Genomic DNA, 16,353 nt, shown 5'->3' with positions numbered 1-16,353 from the left:
TACTTTGCCTGAATGTCATGTCTAAGTGCACTCTCTCGGGTCCCCAAAGTGAGAAGCCTAGTGTCCGGAAGAAAGTCCCACATGTCCTCACATTCAGTTTGATTGCTGTCTCCCCTACAGAAATTTTCCAGCTAGTCTAGCTGCATAATCATCACAAGATTCGCCAACGCCTAGTTCCAGTCGCCCCAAGTGCCCCCAGAAACCATCTTTCTTTACCTACCGGTTAGGAGACTGGACCCAGGCACCAAGTTAGCCAACGTCAGAGCAGAAGACACTGGGGCCCTTCTGATACTGAAATCTAGCTGCCAGTTGAGGTGCCATTAAAAATACTTGACACGAAAGCATGACTCGCCTACGGTCACATGAACGGCGGAACCCCGGTTTCCTGCATGGTAATTTGGTGCTGAACTTGAGCAAGTGTTGGAAGGGACATTGAGACTGCCCAAGTTAGCGCTTCCCTAAACTTCTGTCTAATAGCCTTTCATCTGAACATTTCTAATCTAAACCTACGTAGGACTTCATGGCAAACTGAGTCCCAGAACGATGTGACTTATCCAGAAACATTTATTAACTTACTTGCAAAGCTACCTCTAGGACAGCACACTCATTGTCCAAGTGGGAAGGCAGTGAGGCGAGGTGGGGGTCCATGGGGCCGAGGCCTTCCTGGAAATGTCCCCCAAAGTAGAAGGAGGGCAAAATAGGTGAGCTCCCACCCCACAACTGAGTCAGTCCCCGGGAAGGCAGTGGCGCCAGTCAGGCCCGGGGTCCTCAGACCGCCAAACCCAGCCCGTTTGTGGGGCTCCGATGGGAGTGTGCAGGGAGCGAGCTCAGGGCTCTCCACTTTCTATAACTCTGAACCCCAACCCCTGAGCAGAGGCAGCACGGCTACTTTTCCTTCCTGCCTACTCGGTCCACAAGCTCAGCGGAACTGCTAAGAGACTAGCAGGGCCGGAGCGGAGCGCAGCAGCGGCTAAGCGGGATACGGGAGCCCAGGGCCCTAGTCCCTCTGAGTGTCCCCCTGAAGTCGCCCCAATTCTTACTTGGCAGCCGCGTCCACACAGCGGCAAAGGGACAGGGACGGGAGGCAAGCGCCGGTAGGACTGCTCGATGAGGACTCGCGTGGAGCCAGGGGTAACGGTGCCAGCCAGAACAGCAGCTGCGGCAGCTGCTTAGCCGTTGTCAACCAGACTCTGCTCGCCCCGCAGGTGGGGAGGGAGGGAGCGTCGGCGAGTAAGCAGCAAAGGTGCTCCACCCACCTACAGGTCCCTAGACCAATGAGGGCTCAGTCGTGTCCCTCCCCCCCCCCCCCCCCCCCCCCCCCCTCCCCGTCTCCCCCGAAAGTTGTCCAAATAGGTTGGGCGGGGCTCTGCCAGCCAGCTCCTCCAATGTCCTGGCTTTCCCTCAGGTCACTCCGCTGGAGCCTGGAGCCTGGAGCCTGGAGCCTAGAGGCTAGAGGCACAAGCCCAGGGCCCAAGACAGCTTAGAAGGGGCAGAGCTTGAAGGAACGAGTTGGCCAGACACACAGACTTATATTTATTGAGTTCTGAATGTGTCTGGCTCTGCATACAGGCTTCAAATATAAATGCTATGTGCACGAGAGGGGTTAAGTGGCTTGTCCAGAAGACCGCATCAGTGAGATACACAATCAGTAGCGGCAACAAAGTGGGAAGGGAAGAAACTCTATATATGACCAGGAAGTTGCCATTCCCACGTTATTCAGACACCAGCACTCTGCAACCTCCCCAATACCTAACCCTCTGGCCCCTGCCAAGTCCAAATTCTACTTCTAGATAGAAACACACGGAGAACTTCGGGCACCAAAGCTTCCAGGAGTTCTAAAACCAAGTCTAAAACCAAGAAAGCCTGTTCCAATTCAGGAAGAAATAGTTTTAAAAACTGGTTTCTTCCTTGCCTTGCCTCTGAAGTTTCCAACATCAGTTGACAATCTTAATTTCACTATTGAGTTGAGGACTTGTATTTAGCTAGGGCTAGGAGTATCCAAGATCTCAGGATACTGTGGCTATGCTTGCAATGACAGAAACAGAAGAAGAGAGGTGACTTATTCTGGGCTACTCAGCAAACCCATGGCAGGCCACTACTTGCACACTGCTTACTTTCTCCATATCGAATAGATGAACGGAATGGAGCTAAGGTCATTAGACTACTCATTAGACTACACAGACTGCATCCATCTCACTGTATTGCTAAAGCAGTCAACACAGCAGTTTGCTCAAGGTCATTGGTGGCAATGACAGAACCAGGCATTCTGCCTCCAGTCTACCAGGCTAAACAAATTCCGCCCCCCCTCCTGGTTAGCCCTCACAAGAACCAAACGAGTGACCAAGAAGCAAGCAACCCCTAGTGTGTACTCTCCGTTCTTCTCAACAGAAGGGCTGCAACTGGTATCCTGTGCCAATTTCTTGGCAAAGCGAGCCATTCCACCTCCACCCCCCAAGTCCCCCCCAACAGATATTAAATGTGGTTGTAGCCTGTATACCTGAACTCATTCTCCTAGCCAAAAATCCCACCAGGAGCATATAATCCTTTGGCTATGTAGGAAGCCTCTTTCTTGAGGCAGGGATGAATACAATATTGTAAGTATGCTTAAGGGTCTGAATTGAAGCCAAAAGTATATTGGTTGTACACAATGCTAGAAAGGACTTAAAAGGGGAAGACCTGCCACGATCCTATCCTTAAAGACAGAAAACCATGTCAGAGCTGAGTTCATGTACCCCATGGCACTGAGCATAACCTTTCCAGTGGCTTACCAGGAATGGTCACTAGTGGGTGAAGAAATGTTAAAAGGCATTTAAGGATAACCACGAAGAAATCATAAGCATATGAATAACGGGAAGCCTGATTTAACATGTAATAGGTATTACTTTTTAGACAAGATCTTTATATGTAGCCCAGGTTGCCCTCAAAGTCAAAATTGCCCCAGATTCCTAAATGCTGGAGTTATAGGTCTGTGCCACCACCTGTAATTTAGTAGATTGTTCTAACTTGATTCTGGATTAAGATAATTTAGGTTCTGAAATACCAGTGTGTGTGTGTGTGTGAGTGTGCGTGGGTGCACATGTGTGAGTGGGTGTCTACAAGTGTGCACATGTGTGTAGAGACTAGAGAACAGCCTCCAGTGTCATTCCTCAGGCCATGCCTACCTGCTTTTATTTTTAGACAGGGTCTTTCAGTGGCCTCAGTCTGGCTGGCTGACTAAACCGGCTAAGCAGCAAATCCTAGGGATCCCCTTGTCTCCACTTCTCCAGTGCTGGGATTATAAACCCTCTGCCAAGTAGGGCAGTTTTCATGTGGGTTCTGGAATAGAACTCTGGGCCTCCTGCTCACTACCAACCAGACCACCTCCCCAGCCCCTCATTTGTTGCTTTTTGTGTTTTTGTTTGTTTGTGTGATTTTTGTGGTTTGTTTGTTTGTTTGTTTGTTTGTTTTTGCTTTTTGTTTTTATTTCTTTGGTTTGTTTTTTAAGCAATAAAACAAAACAAAACAAAAACTGCAAAGGATCAATAACCCCCCAAAAAAAACCTAAAACAGCATGAAAAACTACAAAACCTAGAAACTGCTATAAATAAATACAGCTCCAGTTCCACAGTGCCTGACATGCATACTGAAAACATTTTGTTGCTGTTATTGTTGCAACACTCCCTCTTGAGAAGTCCACACCCAGTTTTTGGTATGTATTGTCCTTTTTCTTTAAGTACCTTTCTCTTGCCCAATGCCTTCACTTAACTACACTTCAAAACATTTCTCTTAATAAACACTTTGATTCGAAAACAAAATTTTGATGAATGAGTGAACACAGTAATTAAGGAAAACTTTAGTCCTAACATTTATAACACACAGTCATGACACTTCGAAACAGTCCAAGGGTTATTTCTTTGGATCTTTAAAAACAAAAACAACCAACCAAACAAAAAATTCCCAAATTTATCTCGAGAGCTTCAGAAAGGCAAGAGTGTTCAGCCTCTTCACAGGGGACAAGATAGTTCAACAGCTCTTTCAACAGTACCAGCCTCTTCTGCCAGCCTCAGCGCACCCTGCACAAGACACAGATGGTCCATAATGGTGCCTGGAAAGAATGCGGGAAATGTGCCTTTTCATGGGAATCTTTCTGGAATGCAGCCCAATCAGCTCTGGAAATAAGTGAGCTTGCAGGTCCTGGCTTCCTTTTCTCCACAAATCCCACTCTGGCCTGGCTGTTCTCTGCTCTGTAGTAGCTCACTGATACTGTGCATGCCAGCCTAATCATCAGCTGGGCGAACGAAGCAAGCTGGGTTTACAAAACCCAAAACTCCCCCTTCCCCCGTCCGTGTGTGTGTGTGTGTGTGTGTGTGTGTGTGTGTGTATGTATGTGTAAAGCATGAGACTTTCTTTATTCTGCCTCTACTACAGGTGAGCTTTTTTATATAAGGAGTGTAATGCGCTCTTGAAGCCGGGGGTTCAGTGTACAAAGCCCAAATCTAACCAGGACTATATGCATCAATTTCCTCACCTGTGAAATGCAAAGGAAAATCACCATGCTGTTACCTTACATGGCTGCTGAGCAGATGCCCTGGGATCACAAACACTTGAATAGCCACTGGAACTAAATTCTGAGTATAGTCAAAGCCACTGAGCCAAGGTAGAACATATCCTGGCTCTGGAAGTACGAGAAGTGCCACTTCTACCATTTTCTGGCAATGCCACCCAGAACAAGGCACCATGGCATTGCAACTACCCATATTTGCACCTATAAAATAAGAGTGGTGTGTAGCCAGGTGTGGTGGCACACACCTTTAATCTCAGCACTGGGGTAGGGGGCAGAGGCAGGTGGATCTCTGTGAGTTCGAGACCAGCCTGGACTACATACAAAGTGAGTTCCAGGACAGCCAGAGCTGTTACACAAAGAAACCTTGTCTCAACCCCCTCCCTCCCCAAAAGTAGTGTGTTATAGCCAGTGGGTAAAGTGGAGACAATGGATATGATAGTATCCTGTAAAGACTGGCCTAAGGCAGCAGAACAGCAACGAAGGAGCTAAATTCCATTGACTCACGGTGGTAGTGGATTTTTCTTCTTTTTCTTCTTCTTCTAGGCTGTGCAGAGACTACCTCCAGACCCAATTGCACAGAACCTTCCTCTAGACTCTTGGTCCTAATAAGGACTGAGATGAGAATCTCCTCCCCCCACCTCCACCCCCCCCCCCACCCCCCCCCCCCAACCCCCTGCCTGAAATGGAAGCTCATCTGGCTGCTGTAGCATGGCCCTACTCTACACCAGATGGGATGAGATGAGCATGAAGAAGGCAGACAGAAACATACACTACCTTTTTTCATAGCATCTCCAGGAGCACACTGGTGAAAAGGTTGGAGGGAATTCTCACCATGGGAATGTAAAAAGAGGAAAATGGCTCCTTAAGGGGGAAAGGAGTTGTAATCCAAGCTGCTACATCCAGCACATAGCTCTCACATAGGGCTTCCATACATTCCTTCAAGCCTCTTTCAAGCCCACAAGAAAAAAAATGGCTCTTGGTGAGCTGGAGGGCCCCCAGCAAGCCTCATGGAAGGGGCCTATTGCTCAGGCTTGCAAAGCATGACATAGTCATGGTTCGGACAGATATGGGCACACCTATGCCTCATTGTTTTGTGCTGCCAACTGGGAATATAGAATAGAAACTTGAATCCTGGGAGCACAAAGAGCCATGTAGACCCACTGCCCAGGACACCAGTATGGCTGTATTCACCTACCATCCCAGGGCACACTGAAAGGAGGACCTCGATGCTGACCAAGAACTCTGGGATGGCAGAGAGGGAGGCTGGACCTCTAGCTAGGCAAGCTCAGGTTAGGAGGGATGTCAGGGGCCTCTGAACCTCCTTCCTTTCACTCAAGGAGAACACAAAAGTCTTCATTTCCTCAACTGCCCATCTCAAGGGAGCCAGAGGCTTGCTGCAGTGGGCGGATGGGGTACGCACATAATCCCACCTCCTAAAGGACTGCCACCTACCCCAAACCAACAGGGGGGGGTGAGGTAAGAACTCACCCTAGACTGAGTTCTTGGTGGTTGGTGAACCTGGCACAAGTATCCAGAACAGGATGTTCACCCAGACACCACACCCACTCCTGTCCTGCTGAGAGGGTCACAGTGTGCAGAGGGGAGATAAACAAAGACAGGCCTACATCTAACACTGCCCCCCATTCCAACCTCGCCCCGCCCCCCCCCCACCCCCCCACCCCCCCACCCTCCCAGACACCGTCAAAGTCCTGATCGGGCCTTCAGCCAGAGCTAAGGCTTTCAACAGATTATCATCAACTTTGCCTTTCTGGAACTGCCCTATCACTGTGAGGAGGCAGGGACCGGCCCCCACACAGAGAATACCTAATCCAAACAGGTGGGTAGCCTGAGGCCAGGTCCTAGAGGACAAAGAGGAAGGGGCAACAAGGCTCAGAGATGGCTTCATATCTCTGGATCAACAGATCACCCCCAGGAAATTGATTCCTGTTCACAAACACTCATCCATTCACACACCAAGATAACTCTGACCTCACGCTGCTTCTTTTGTGGAGAAGCTGTGAGACCCAACCGAGTGCCTGTTTTCTCTGGATGCTGGTAACCCCACATAGTTGGTCAAAGTCCACCTGAGGATCTCACAGTGCCCTATAAATCAGCACTTCAAATTCCATGATAAGCCCACAGCAAGAAACCCAACACAGTTGCCTATTTCCTCATAATTTGGATGGGAACAGAAGGAAATCCTAGGGAAAAAAAATAAGAGGTAGTGACTAGAAATTTTAAATCCTCACAGATTTATTTTTCAGCTTTTAAAGGGATGAAATGCCAGACACTTTGGCATCCTCCTGGGGGTTCGAAAGACAGCCTAGGATGGGGTTTTCAGGCAATCAATGCCTGCTAAAAAGGTGCTGTTGGAGCCAGGCCTGGTGGTGCATGCTTGTAATCCCAGCACTCAGGAGGCAGAGGCAGGTGGATCGTTGTAAGTTCGAGGCCAACCTGGTCAACAAAGTGAGTCCAGGACAGCCAGAGCTGTTACACAGAGAAACTTTGTCTCAAAAAGCCAAACAAACAAAAGGTGCTGTCAGTGGAGGGTGCCATGGTATGGGTCTGAGACACTGGATGAGAGGGTGAGAGGCTAGTTATTTGAAATGACAGAGGATGTAGGATTCTGCTATCTAGATGCTAAGATCCAGAAGATATGGAATCCAAAAAGAGAAAGGAAGGATGAAAGGACAGACCAATAAAGGAAGGGTAAGGGAATAATATCATCCCAGATTAGTTACACAGAGGCACAGGAAGCCAGGTAGTAGAGTTGACAGTTTGACACCAGAGGTAAAGTCTCAAAGGAAGAGATGGTAAAGGACATAGTCTTTACAAATGCCAACTGTGTGCCTGTCGCTAGATCGTTGAGTGAAAGCTGGTAGCAGAGTTCTTAGGGACTAAGACTGATGTACAGTCTAGATGAGAGGATGGGGTACCTATGGGATTAAGTGAGAATTGGTTAAGAATTACAAGAAGTAGGCATGAAGAGTAGAAGACCTGAAAAGGGGACTGACTCTCAGCCAGGCATAGAGCATTAGATGAAAGGGACCCAGGGCTAAAAGATGAAAGCACGCCTAGAACCTAGGACAGGAGAGCTCAGGGCTTCCAGAGCCTGCAGGGAGGAGACCTGGCACTGACCTCCCTGTCCAGGTCTGCTGGTCTCTGTCCACCTGGTTTCCAGGGCAGCGAGTCCCACCGGGTGCCCTTCACACGCCAGAGCATCCACACTCTAGGCTCTGCACTCCAGCTGTGTGTTGTTGGGCACCCTGCACCAGGAGGCTCTGGAGCAGGAGGAGTTCTGGAGGTGGCTGCACCGGACTGAGTTCCTAGCCAGGAAATTTGAGAGAGGAAAGCTCTGAGGGGAGGGCTGCAAGGACAGCCAGGTTGTGGCTGCCCGGCCCCCACCCCCCAGCCCACTGGCCCACAGGTAAGGACTGGAAAGTTCCATGCAGCCACTTTGCTTAGGAACTCCCCCTTCTCTAGCCAGGCCTTCTTTGGGTACCTCTACCTCACCACTCAAGTCACCCCATTGGACCCCCTCTCCTGCTTGGCCTTCACAAAGTGTTTCACTGCTACTACTCCTTCCACCAATGTGAGCACTGGGGGAGGGGCATGGCTCATTAGTCACAAACCAGTCCCTTCTCTTCCTATAGGCCTTAAACTTCACCATCTGAGTGAGTAGCAAGGAAGGAGACCTTGTACAGCAGACAGATGAAGAGACAAATGGTGGTGACTCTCGACATCTTGGTAAGCTCTCTGGCACAGCTTCCTCCATCCACACTCTCACCCCACTTTCATACTGGCTGCCCAGTGTGCAATGAAGCCATTAATATCAACAAAGACATATTGGAGTCCTAGTACTAGGAATCTCCTGGCGTGGAGGCAGTCTGTAGAGACTCCCCTATGCTGTAGATGGTAAACGAAAGGCCAACAATGCAAATGATTTGGCCATTCTGAAGCAGGGACAATTACCTCAATGTTGCAGGACTACCTGAGGATCTGAAAAGCTTTGAACATGGATGGCATCTGGGATGGAGTCCAAGCTCCATAAAGAACAATTAGCAGTTCATTGTAAAGCATATAGCCTCTACTTGCTACAAGCAAACTTGTTTTCTTGTAGAGGTGATGGCGGGCCTAATTTCGCTGATTTCTAGGAAGGTAAAGGCAGAAAATCGCCAGACTTTGTCACTTCTACTCCAGTTCTCTTGACAGCCAGTCAAGGGGCCACCACCCTCATTCTGGCTCTGTGAGAACCGTGGCATAACCTGGGCCGTGATGGTGAGCCGCAGCTTCCTTGTTTGTAAGATAAGGATACTAACCCCATGACACAGTGGGAATAATCAACACAGCTTGTAAACAGAGCATTGTTTGCACCTCTTATCATTTGCAAAGCATGTTCCATATTCTTATTGTAAGACAGGACACACACACACACACACACACACACACTAGCTCCACGCCTTGTCCCTTTAATTTAAGTGAATCAATTCTATTTGCTAGTATAAACTAGCCAGAGAAGGTCTCTTTCCAGAAACTGTCTGCACTGGAAAAGAACCAAGAGGGCTGCATTTTCATCTCTCCTCCCTAGGGCAATAGAGGCTTTGACAAAATGTTTGCTGATCAAATGCATGTGCTCTACAAGTGGGGATGAGGATTTGTTCAAGGTCACACAGTGAGTCCATTTCAGAACTTAGAAATCTGACTCTGTGCCGCCTTCCACGCAGCCATTCTACATTACAGAATTGTCTTTGTCCCTCTCCCAAATGATCACAAATCAGTGAGGACTCTGTTGTCCTCTCTCCCTACCTTCCAATCTATCATCAAACGTATTCTGGACTAGGACAGTTCGCTATCAGGATGGCTCCTCTGTGCCCAGTTTGGTACTACCAACCGTACCTTGGGACTTCTGCATTTTCAGCAAGCCCCTGTCCTGTCGCTGACACAGGGGCAAGATCTTCCTGAGGAAAAGGAGGCTCCAGTCAACTTCCTTCAATGCCAGGAGTCTCCCTTTCGCTCTCTTCTTGGGCAAGAGTATGGAGCGCGGCCCCTGGATGGCAGCAACTTAGGAGGAAGGGCGGCAGCAACCATTTCCTATCCTGCAAAGGCACCTCCCTGCCTGTCTGTCTCTCCCCGACTTCCCGAGTTCTGTGCCTGCAATGGGCCAGAACAGTGAAAGGAAAGAACTCCAGAGATTGCTTTGAAACCCAGACCTTTGAGCTGGAAAGACCACTGAAATCACTTTATCCCTCCCTACAGAAGGACTGCCAGCCTTTGCAGCAGAGAGGATCTTACCTAATCCCTTATGGTGTCAAAGGACCATATCCACAAAATGGACACCTAGCCAACAATGTTGCTATAAATCGGTATGCAAAAAATAAATTTAAATTTATATATAAATTATATAATACATATAAATTATATATAAAAATATATAAATTAAAATTACAGGGCCTTTATATCGATCCTAGGCTGGCCTTGAACTAGCAGCAATTCTCCTGCCTCAGACTCCTAAGTACAGATGGGTGCTACCATACCTGGCACAGAAAGATTTAATAAAAGCCAAAGTGTATTTGGCACTAGCTGTGTCAGTCAGTGTACGGCAGCACTTAAAGCAATATTTAATGCTAACAAAGACATTCTAAGATAGATATTTTAGTATTTATTATCTGCAACATTCTCCCACTTTATCCATGTAGAAACTGATGGAGGCTGAGCTCACGCAGCCTGTAGGTAGCCACGGCAGAAGTCGCAGCTGGATTGCTATTTTCACCTCCATAGATGGAGGCTCACACTTCTGAGTTGCTGCAACTTTTGCGCTCATTTACCCCCTAGGGGCTGAAGGGAAGAATGTTGAAGATGTAACCTGAAGCTTTGGTTCCAAGCAGGGAATGTCTTTGAAGTCTCTGTTCTTATCTTAAACATCCTTTTGAATTATCCAGTTGACTCTGGTATATATCCTCATTGGTGTTTTCTTCTTTAAGCCTTTAAATTGGTTTGGCACCAAAGGAAGATGGCTAACTTTGGTCTCACCGATTCAAATGCTCCTGCACCACTTCTCTGTATCCCAGGAATTCCAGACACCTGGAGTAGCCTAGCCCTCCAGTCAATCAGAACAGCTAACATTTGCGGAGTGCTTGTGATAGGAATCAACATTCTGAGCACTTTTTTTTTTTCATACAATTTTTATAATTCACGTAGTGCTTGTTCATTTGTTTGTTTGCTTCAAGACAGCACTGGCTTTTTACACACTGGTCCTCTGCTATCCTTCATGCAAAAGCCAGGCTTCAGAAATGCTGCCCACCACCTCCAGGAACAAGCCCATGCTTCTAAGGTTAGCATTCAAAATTCTGCCTAAGCTCACACAGCCAACTCAGTTGGCCTTCCCAGAACATGCTGTGATGCTTTAACTTTTCCAACATATTCCACGTGCCCATCCCTCTTCCAGGAATGTTTATCTGATTTCCTTCTTATACCACAAACATTTACGTGGAAAACTCCAGGGTGCTTGAAACATTGCAGGTACTTCCCCCCACCCCCGAGACAGGGTTTCTCTGTGTCGTCCTGGCTGTTCTGGAACTCACCAGGCTGGCCTCAAACTCAATGATCTACTTGCCTCTGCCTTCTTAGTTCTGAGATTAAAGGCATGTGCTAGCACTGCTCAGCTTCTGCAAGTCCTATTATCATCCCATTTTACAAGTGAAGAAACTGAGGCACAAAGATGCTGAAGTATTGCCCTGGGTACTGCATCTGAAAAAGGCCTCACATATCTTTTAGAGATTCCCCTATAGAGAATATACGTTATTACCTCTCTTTTAAAAAATGATGTGTACGTGTGTGAGCCTGCATGAGTATAGATGCACCATGTGTGTGCAGAAGCCTGCAGGGGCCGGAAGAGGGGGTCTGGTCCTCTGAAACTGTAGTTCAAGGTGGTTGTAAGCCACCATGTAAGTGCCAGGAACTGAACCCTGATCTTCTGCAAAAGGGGTAAGCGGTCTTAACCACTGAGCCATCTCTCTTCGCCACCCCTCCCCCCAATTTCCTTCTTTGATGAATCCACAGCTCAACTACATTAACGGCGATTCCACACTGAACTGAATTATCTATATATATCTTTCTGTTCCATAAAAGTAAATTCTCTGAGTGTAGAGACTGCCTTATGTTGTTTATAGACTCCTCATTTCTCAGGAAGGAGTTTGGCACAGGGCTGGTACTCAGAGAACACTTGTGAATGGCTTGAATGAGCAGTAATTGAAGGACTGCCTGGGCAGGTAAGTAACAAGCCTGGAAGGAGCCTTAACCAAATCAAACGCTGTCCAAAAGCCTTGGGACATTCTTTCCCCAGTGTGTGGGACGAAAGGGCAGAAAACCAACTCAGTAACCAAGCAAGGATTGCAATGTCAGTGGTAGGAAAGAAGACAATCCTGTGACAATCCAGCATCATAGGCTCAATGTCGCTCTGGATGAGGAGGTGTTTAGCTAGTCTCGTAAGCCAGCAGCTCTGCCCCCTCCCCCACCCCCTCCAGCCCCCCGCCCCCGCGCCCGGAAGGCTTCCCCCTGTTTCCCTCTCAAAGGCCCCATGGTTGCCTCCACAGTTCAGTTCATATGGAAAAGATCGAAACCCCAGGGAGTTGGTGTTTGTTGTTTTTGGTCTGAAACACTATGCTTCAGTGGTGAACTTATTCTGTCCTCCCCTGCCTGGCCAAATGTACTTTGTGGAAAACGAAAGGGGAAGTTTGGGCACAACGCTGGGCTTGAGTCCTGGCTATGGCACACAGTAGTTATATAACCATTGGCAAGTTTCTAAACCTAAGTTCCTTCACCCGGAAAGTAGATTTTTTTCCCCCTTCTGTGCTATAAACATTGAGAGAATGGGTGGGCAGATGAGCACTTTGTGAGTACAAAATGACTTGACACAGATGGTCTTGCAGACTTGGCACTCCTTCCAGTTGTAGGCCACACCTTCCCAAAGGTGAGTCTCAGGCCTTCCTCAGCCTTGCCCGGAATGTTTATGGCTCAGTTCTAGACACCCAGTAGCCTGGCTTGCCTTAAGTAAAATGAAAGGAAAATTCCTAAGCATCTGCAGCCAAAACTTAGAACAGTTGTTCTCAACCTGGGAGTCGCGTATCAGATATCCTGTATATCAGATGCGTACGTTACGATTCCTAACAGTTATGAAGTATCAATAAAATGATTTTATGGTTGGGGGTCACCACAACATGAGGAACTATATTAAAGATCACAGCATTAGGGAGATTGAGAACCACTACCATAGGTGCTTATTAGATAGGTGGCCAAGAGGCATATGAGTATAGTTTTTCCCCCAATGCTGGGGAAAAAAAAAAAAAAAAAAACAGCCACTGATGACTGAAACTCTCAAGAAGCCTGGTAGGTAGGCACTACTCTCAACAGATGCTCTGTCATACCACTACTTGTTAAATAAGGGAAATACAACTGGGGGCTGTAGCTCAGTAGTGGGACAGTATAGCTCAACCACCAAGACTGAGCCCTGAATTCAGCTGCAGAGCTAGAAGAAGGGGATTGGAGGATGGGAGACAAAGAATACCTACCTTCCAGTTAAGTAGCTCAAACACAAGAGCATCCCTCAGATGTGTATGCCAATAAGAAGCACAGCACTCTCTCTACTTCATTAATACCTTCTTGTTCCCGCACTGAGCAGGGTGCTCAGTTCCAATGCCCACTAATTCTTTCTACATTTATCTGGTGAGTCCTCACAGGTGACTCTGATCCCTAGCCACACTCCCTGGCCTTAGTACACTTAACTCGACCTCAGTCAAAACTTGGAGGAGCCCCTAGTCCTCTGCTCATCACCTGACAGGGAAGAGCACTAATATACAACGCCCTGAAAGCTGGCTTGGGTTTCTAGATCCTGTCTATCTGAGCAAGTAGCCTGGCCTGGCCATGAACAAAATCTTTAATTTTGCATCCTGAGACTCAAAAATCTACCACTCACCCTTTAACCATGAGGGCCTTCTTGGAAGCTCATCCCTTAATATGCTCTTCTGGGATTCAAAATCAATGTGTAAGTGGACACTGGGGGTTCAGGGCCTGTAAAGCAGGACCAGCCTGGACTTGGCATCTTCAGTGAGCAGCAAATCCATTTCTGGTCCAGAGAGAGGTCCTGAGGCCATACAGCGAGAAGCAAGCCATCCACATCTTTGTACCCTATATGTGCCTTTGCCTTGCCTGGCTCCCAAATTCAGTGTTCCAGGCTTCTCACTACACTTCAGTGGCTCCAGAGATCTTCCAGGAAAAACTAATTCCACAGAAACCCTAACGTTGACTGGGAGAATTTAGTCCATAATTTCTCTTCAGGGTGATATCTCCAGACAACTCGTGTTGAAGTCCTGGAAACAAAAGTCAGCAACTTGGGCATTCTTAGATAAATTTCAGTGGTGGTAGAACACCCTGGCCAGCTAGAGGCCCATGCAAACATCCGCTGTGCAAAGGGTAGAATGCCAGGCTTTCCCCCAATGCCTGTACTTCCTCTATGAATATAGAAGTCAGGCTTTCAAACTGCTGGAACCCCCGAGGAGGAGCCTTGTGAAAAAATGTCAACTTGGGCCAACAGCCTGATTAAAATCTGTAGGGGTGGGATTTAGACTCAGCTTGACTGTATCCCTCATACTGGAGACCCAAGGGTGGGAACTACAGCCCTTGTCACAACACAATAAGAGCAAGGAGAGGTCCTTGGCTTGCTGTCTTGAAGATTGAGGTAGCCCAGTAAGGCTATCCAGTAAGGCTGATCACACTCAGGCACCTCCCTTCTGTCCTGCTCAGCCTTTTCCCTACTTTTTCCTCTACCTTAGCCTTGGGATGGATGCTCTATATTCTAGCTGACCCAAGGAGGCTCTTCTCCTTGTCCAACTTACTGTCTGTCCTCCAAGCCTAGTAGTATCCCACTCTGCCCACCACTTACTTGCTATAGACTCTGGTCCCATTACGTGCCTTCTCTGGATTGTGCTTTCTTCATCTTATCATGAGGTTTACCATGAGGGAGTTGAGTGAAGTGAGACCTAGGGAAAGATGAACTCCATGCCTGGCCTTCCTTGTTCCGATCAAGATCATATTGTTTGGATCTGTTTTATATAGTGGATTTCATTTAGGATCTAGCTGGATGAGGGCAGAGTGAGTCTCCATCAAAGGAGAAATTTAAAGCCAATAGACATGGTAGTGCATGCCTTTAATTCCACCACTATGGAGAAAGAGTCAGGAAGAGCTCTGTGACTTGAAGGCTATCCTGTTTTCCATAGTGAATTGTAGTCCAGGCAGGACTACATGGTGAAACCCTGTCTCAAAAGTGGGGAAAAGCTGAAGAGATAGTTCAATGGTTAAGACCAGTGTGTGTGTGTGTGTGTGTGTGTGTGTGTGTGTGTGTGCTTTGAGTTTGATCCCATCGGTTATTAGTCATGTCATTCCATACAATTTAACTAAACAGACTGAGAAAATATACTGGGATCATTAACAGGCGATGGCAATATTGATGAAAATGCTAAAGTGTTTATATAAGATGACAAGAAATACCACTGCACCTGTCAAACCCAAAGGGTTGTACATTTCATGGGAAAAGAGTAAAAATAGTTTATTGACATTTAGCTAGCATTATTTCTTGTCCTAAGAAGAGTTTTTATTCATTTTTGAAACAGGGTCTCACTAGTACCTCAGACTGGCCTCAGACTCTAAATCCTCCTGCCTCAGATTCTGGGCTGCTGGAATTGTAAGCCTGCATCCCCTTGGCCAGCTTTTAATGTATTGCTCCTGCACATGAGCCTCAGTTGTCTACGCATTTACCATTGAACCCAGCACATCATAGTACTTCTTCCCATTTGTAAAATGACATTAACTTATTTATTTGTTTCTATTATGGTGTACCTGCCTGGCAGTCAGAGGACAACCTGGAATAGATTCCCCCTTCCATCGTGTTATTCTATGGGTTCTGGGGACTTAATTCAGGTTGTCAGACTAGGCAGGAAGTGCCTTTACTCACTGAGCTATGCCACTGACCCACTTACCAGTTGTGAGCGCTCAGGATGTCCAAGGCACTGTTCATATGCTAACCGCGAATCTAGTTCTTTGATCCTTCAGCACCTTCTCTGAAAGCTATTACCCTCACTTTATAAATCCCGTCACAGAGGCATGGAGAACTTTGGCAATTTGTTCAAGGTCACACAGTGTGAAGGAGGGCTGCATCTGGTGGTCAAACACAAGTGATTGGGGGTAACCTAGGCCTTGTTCTGGAAGCTTGTGCTCCCATGGGTGTGCCAGATTTGCTGAGGCAAATCCTGCCTCGGGCCATTTCTCCAAAGAGCCCGCAGTGTCACAGTGCTGAGTTTTTGTTTTGTTTTGAAATGAGGCTCAGTTGATGTTTTCAGAGATAAAAACAAAACAAAACAAACAAACAACAACAACAACAAAACACCAAGCAATAGTGGTAGTGGTGGGTTTTTGAAGGGGGTCGGGTACCCCCACAGTATAGGATTCTACAGATTTTCTCCTTTTCAATTTTTATCCACCTCGTTACTTCCAATTGATCACCCACATCCTCCCAGTTTAGCGTCCTTCCTTCCTCTTTTCACTTTTTCCTCTGGCCCCTCTACCTTTCTCTTCCTCTCTCCTCCCTCCCCTTGCTCAGCAAGATTCCTAATAACTTGCTAAGCCACAGTCCTCCTCTATTTCCACTTTCCAGGGGAATTTTGCAGCTGGTCTGACTGCTTCCTCTGATTGATCCTCCCTTTTCAGTGGCCACATTCATCCGTATTCTGGGCACACCTACCTCCCCAGGCTAGCTCCCT

At 47.4% G+C, this 16,353-nt stretch overlaps 1 protein-coding gene across 6 annotated transcripts in view; it reads right to left on the bottom strand.

Moving 5' to 3' along the window:
* Stard8 (StAR related lipid transfer domain containing 8) overlaps nucleotides 1-16,353 on the bottom strand; it is a 75,258-nt gene that overhangs the window by 32,384 nt on the left and 26,521 nt on the right. For 2 of the 6 annotated variants that reach the window (XM_051142572.1, XM_051142574.1), the window contains exon 1: nucleotides 1,041-1,222. The exons of 2 other annotated variants lie outside the window; for them this stretch is intronic. The gene's annotated coding sequence lies outside the window, so the exon portion shown is untranslated. Of the gene's footprint in view, nucleotides 1-220; nucleotides 997-1,040; nucleotides 1,223-16,353 lie in introns of those variants that run through there. 2 more of the 6 variants (XM_051142573.1, XM_051142575.1) reach the window with 1 other exon arrangement.

This window comes from Acomys russatus, chromosome X, assembly GCF_903995435.1.
Source record: "Acomys russatus chromosome X, mAcoRus1.1, whole genome shotgun sequence".
Taxonomy (NCBI): Eukaryota; Metazoa; Chordata; class Mammalia; order Rodentia; family Muridae; genus Acomys; species Acomys russatus.
The sequence above is the reverse complement of the archived record's forward strand: the minus strand, read 5'-3'. Positions and strand labels throughout refer to the sequence as shown.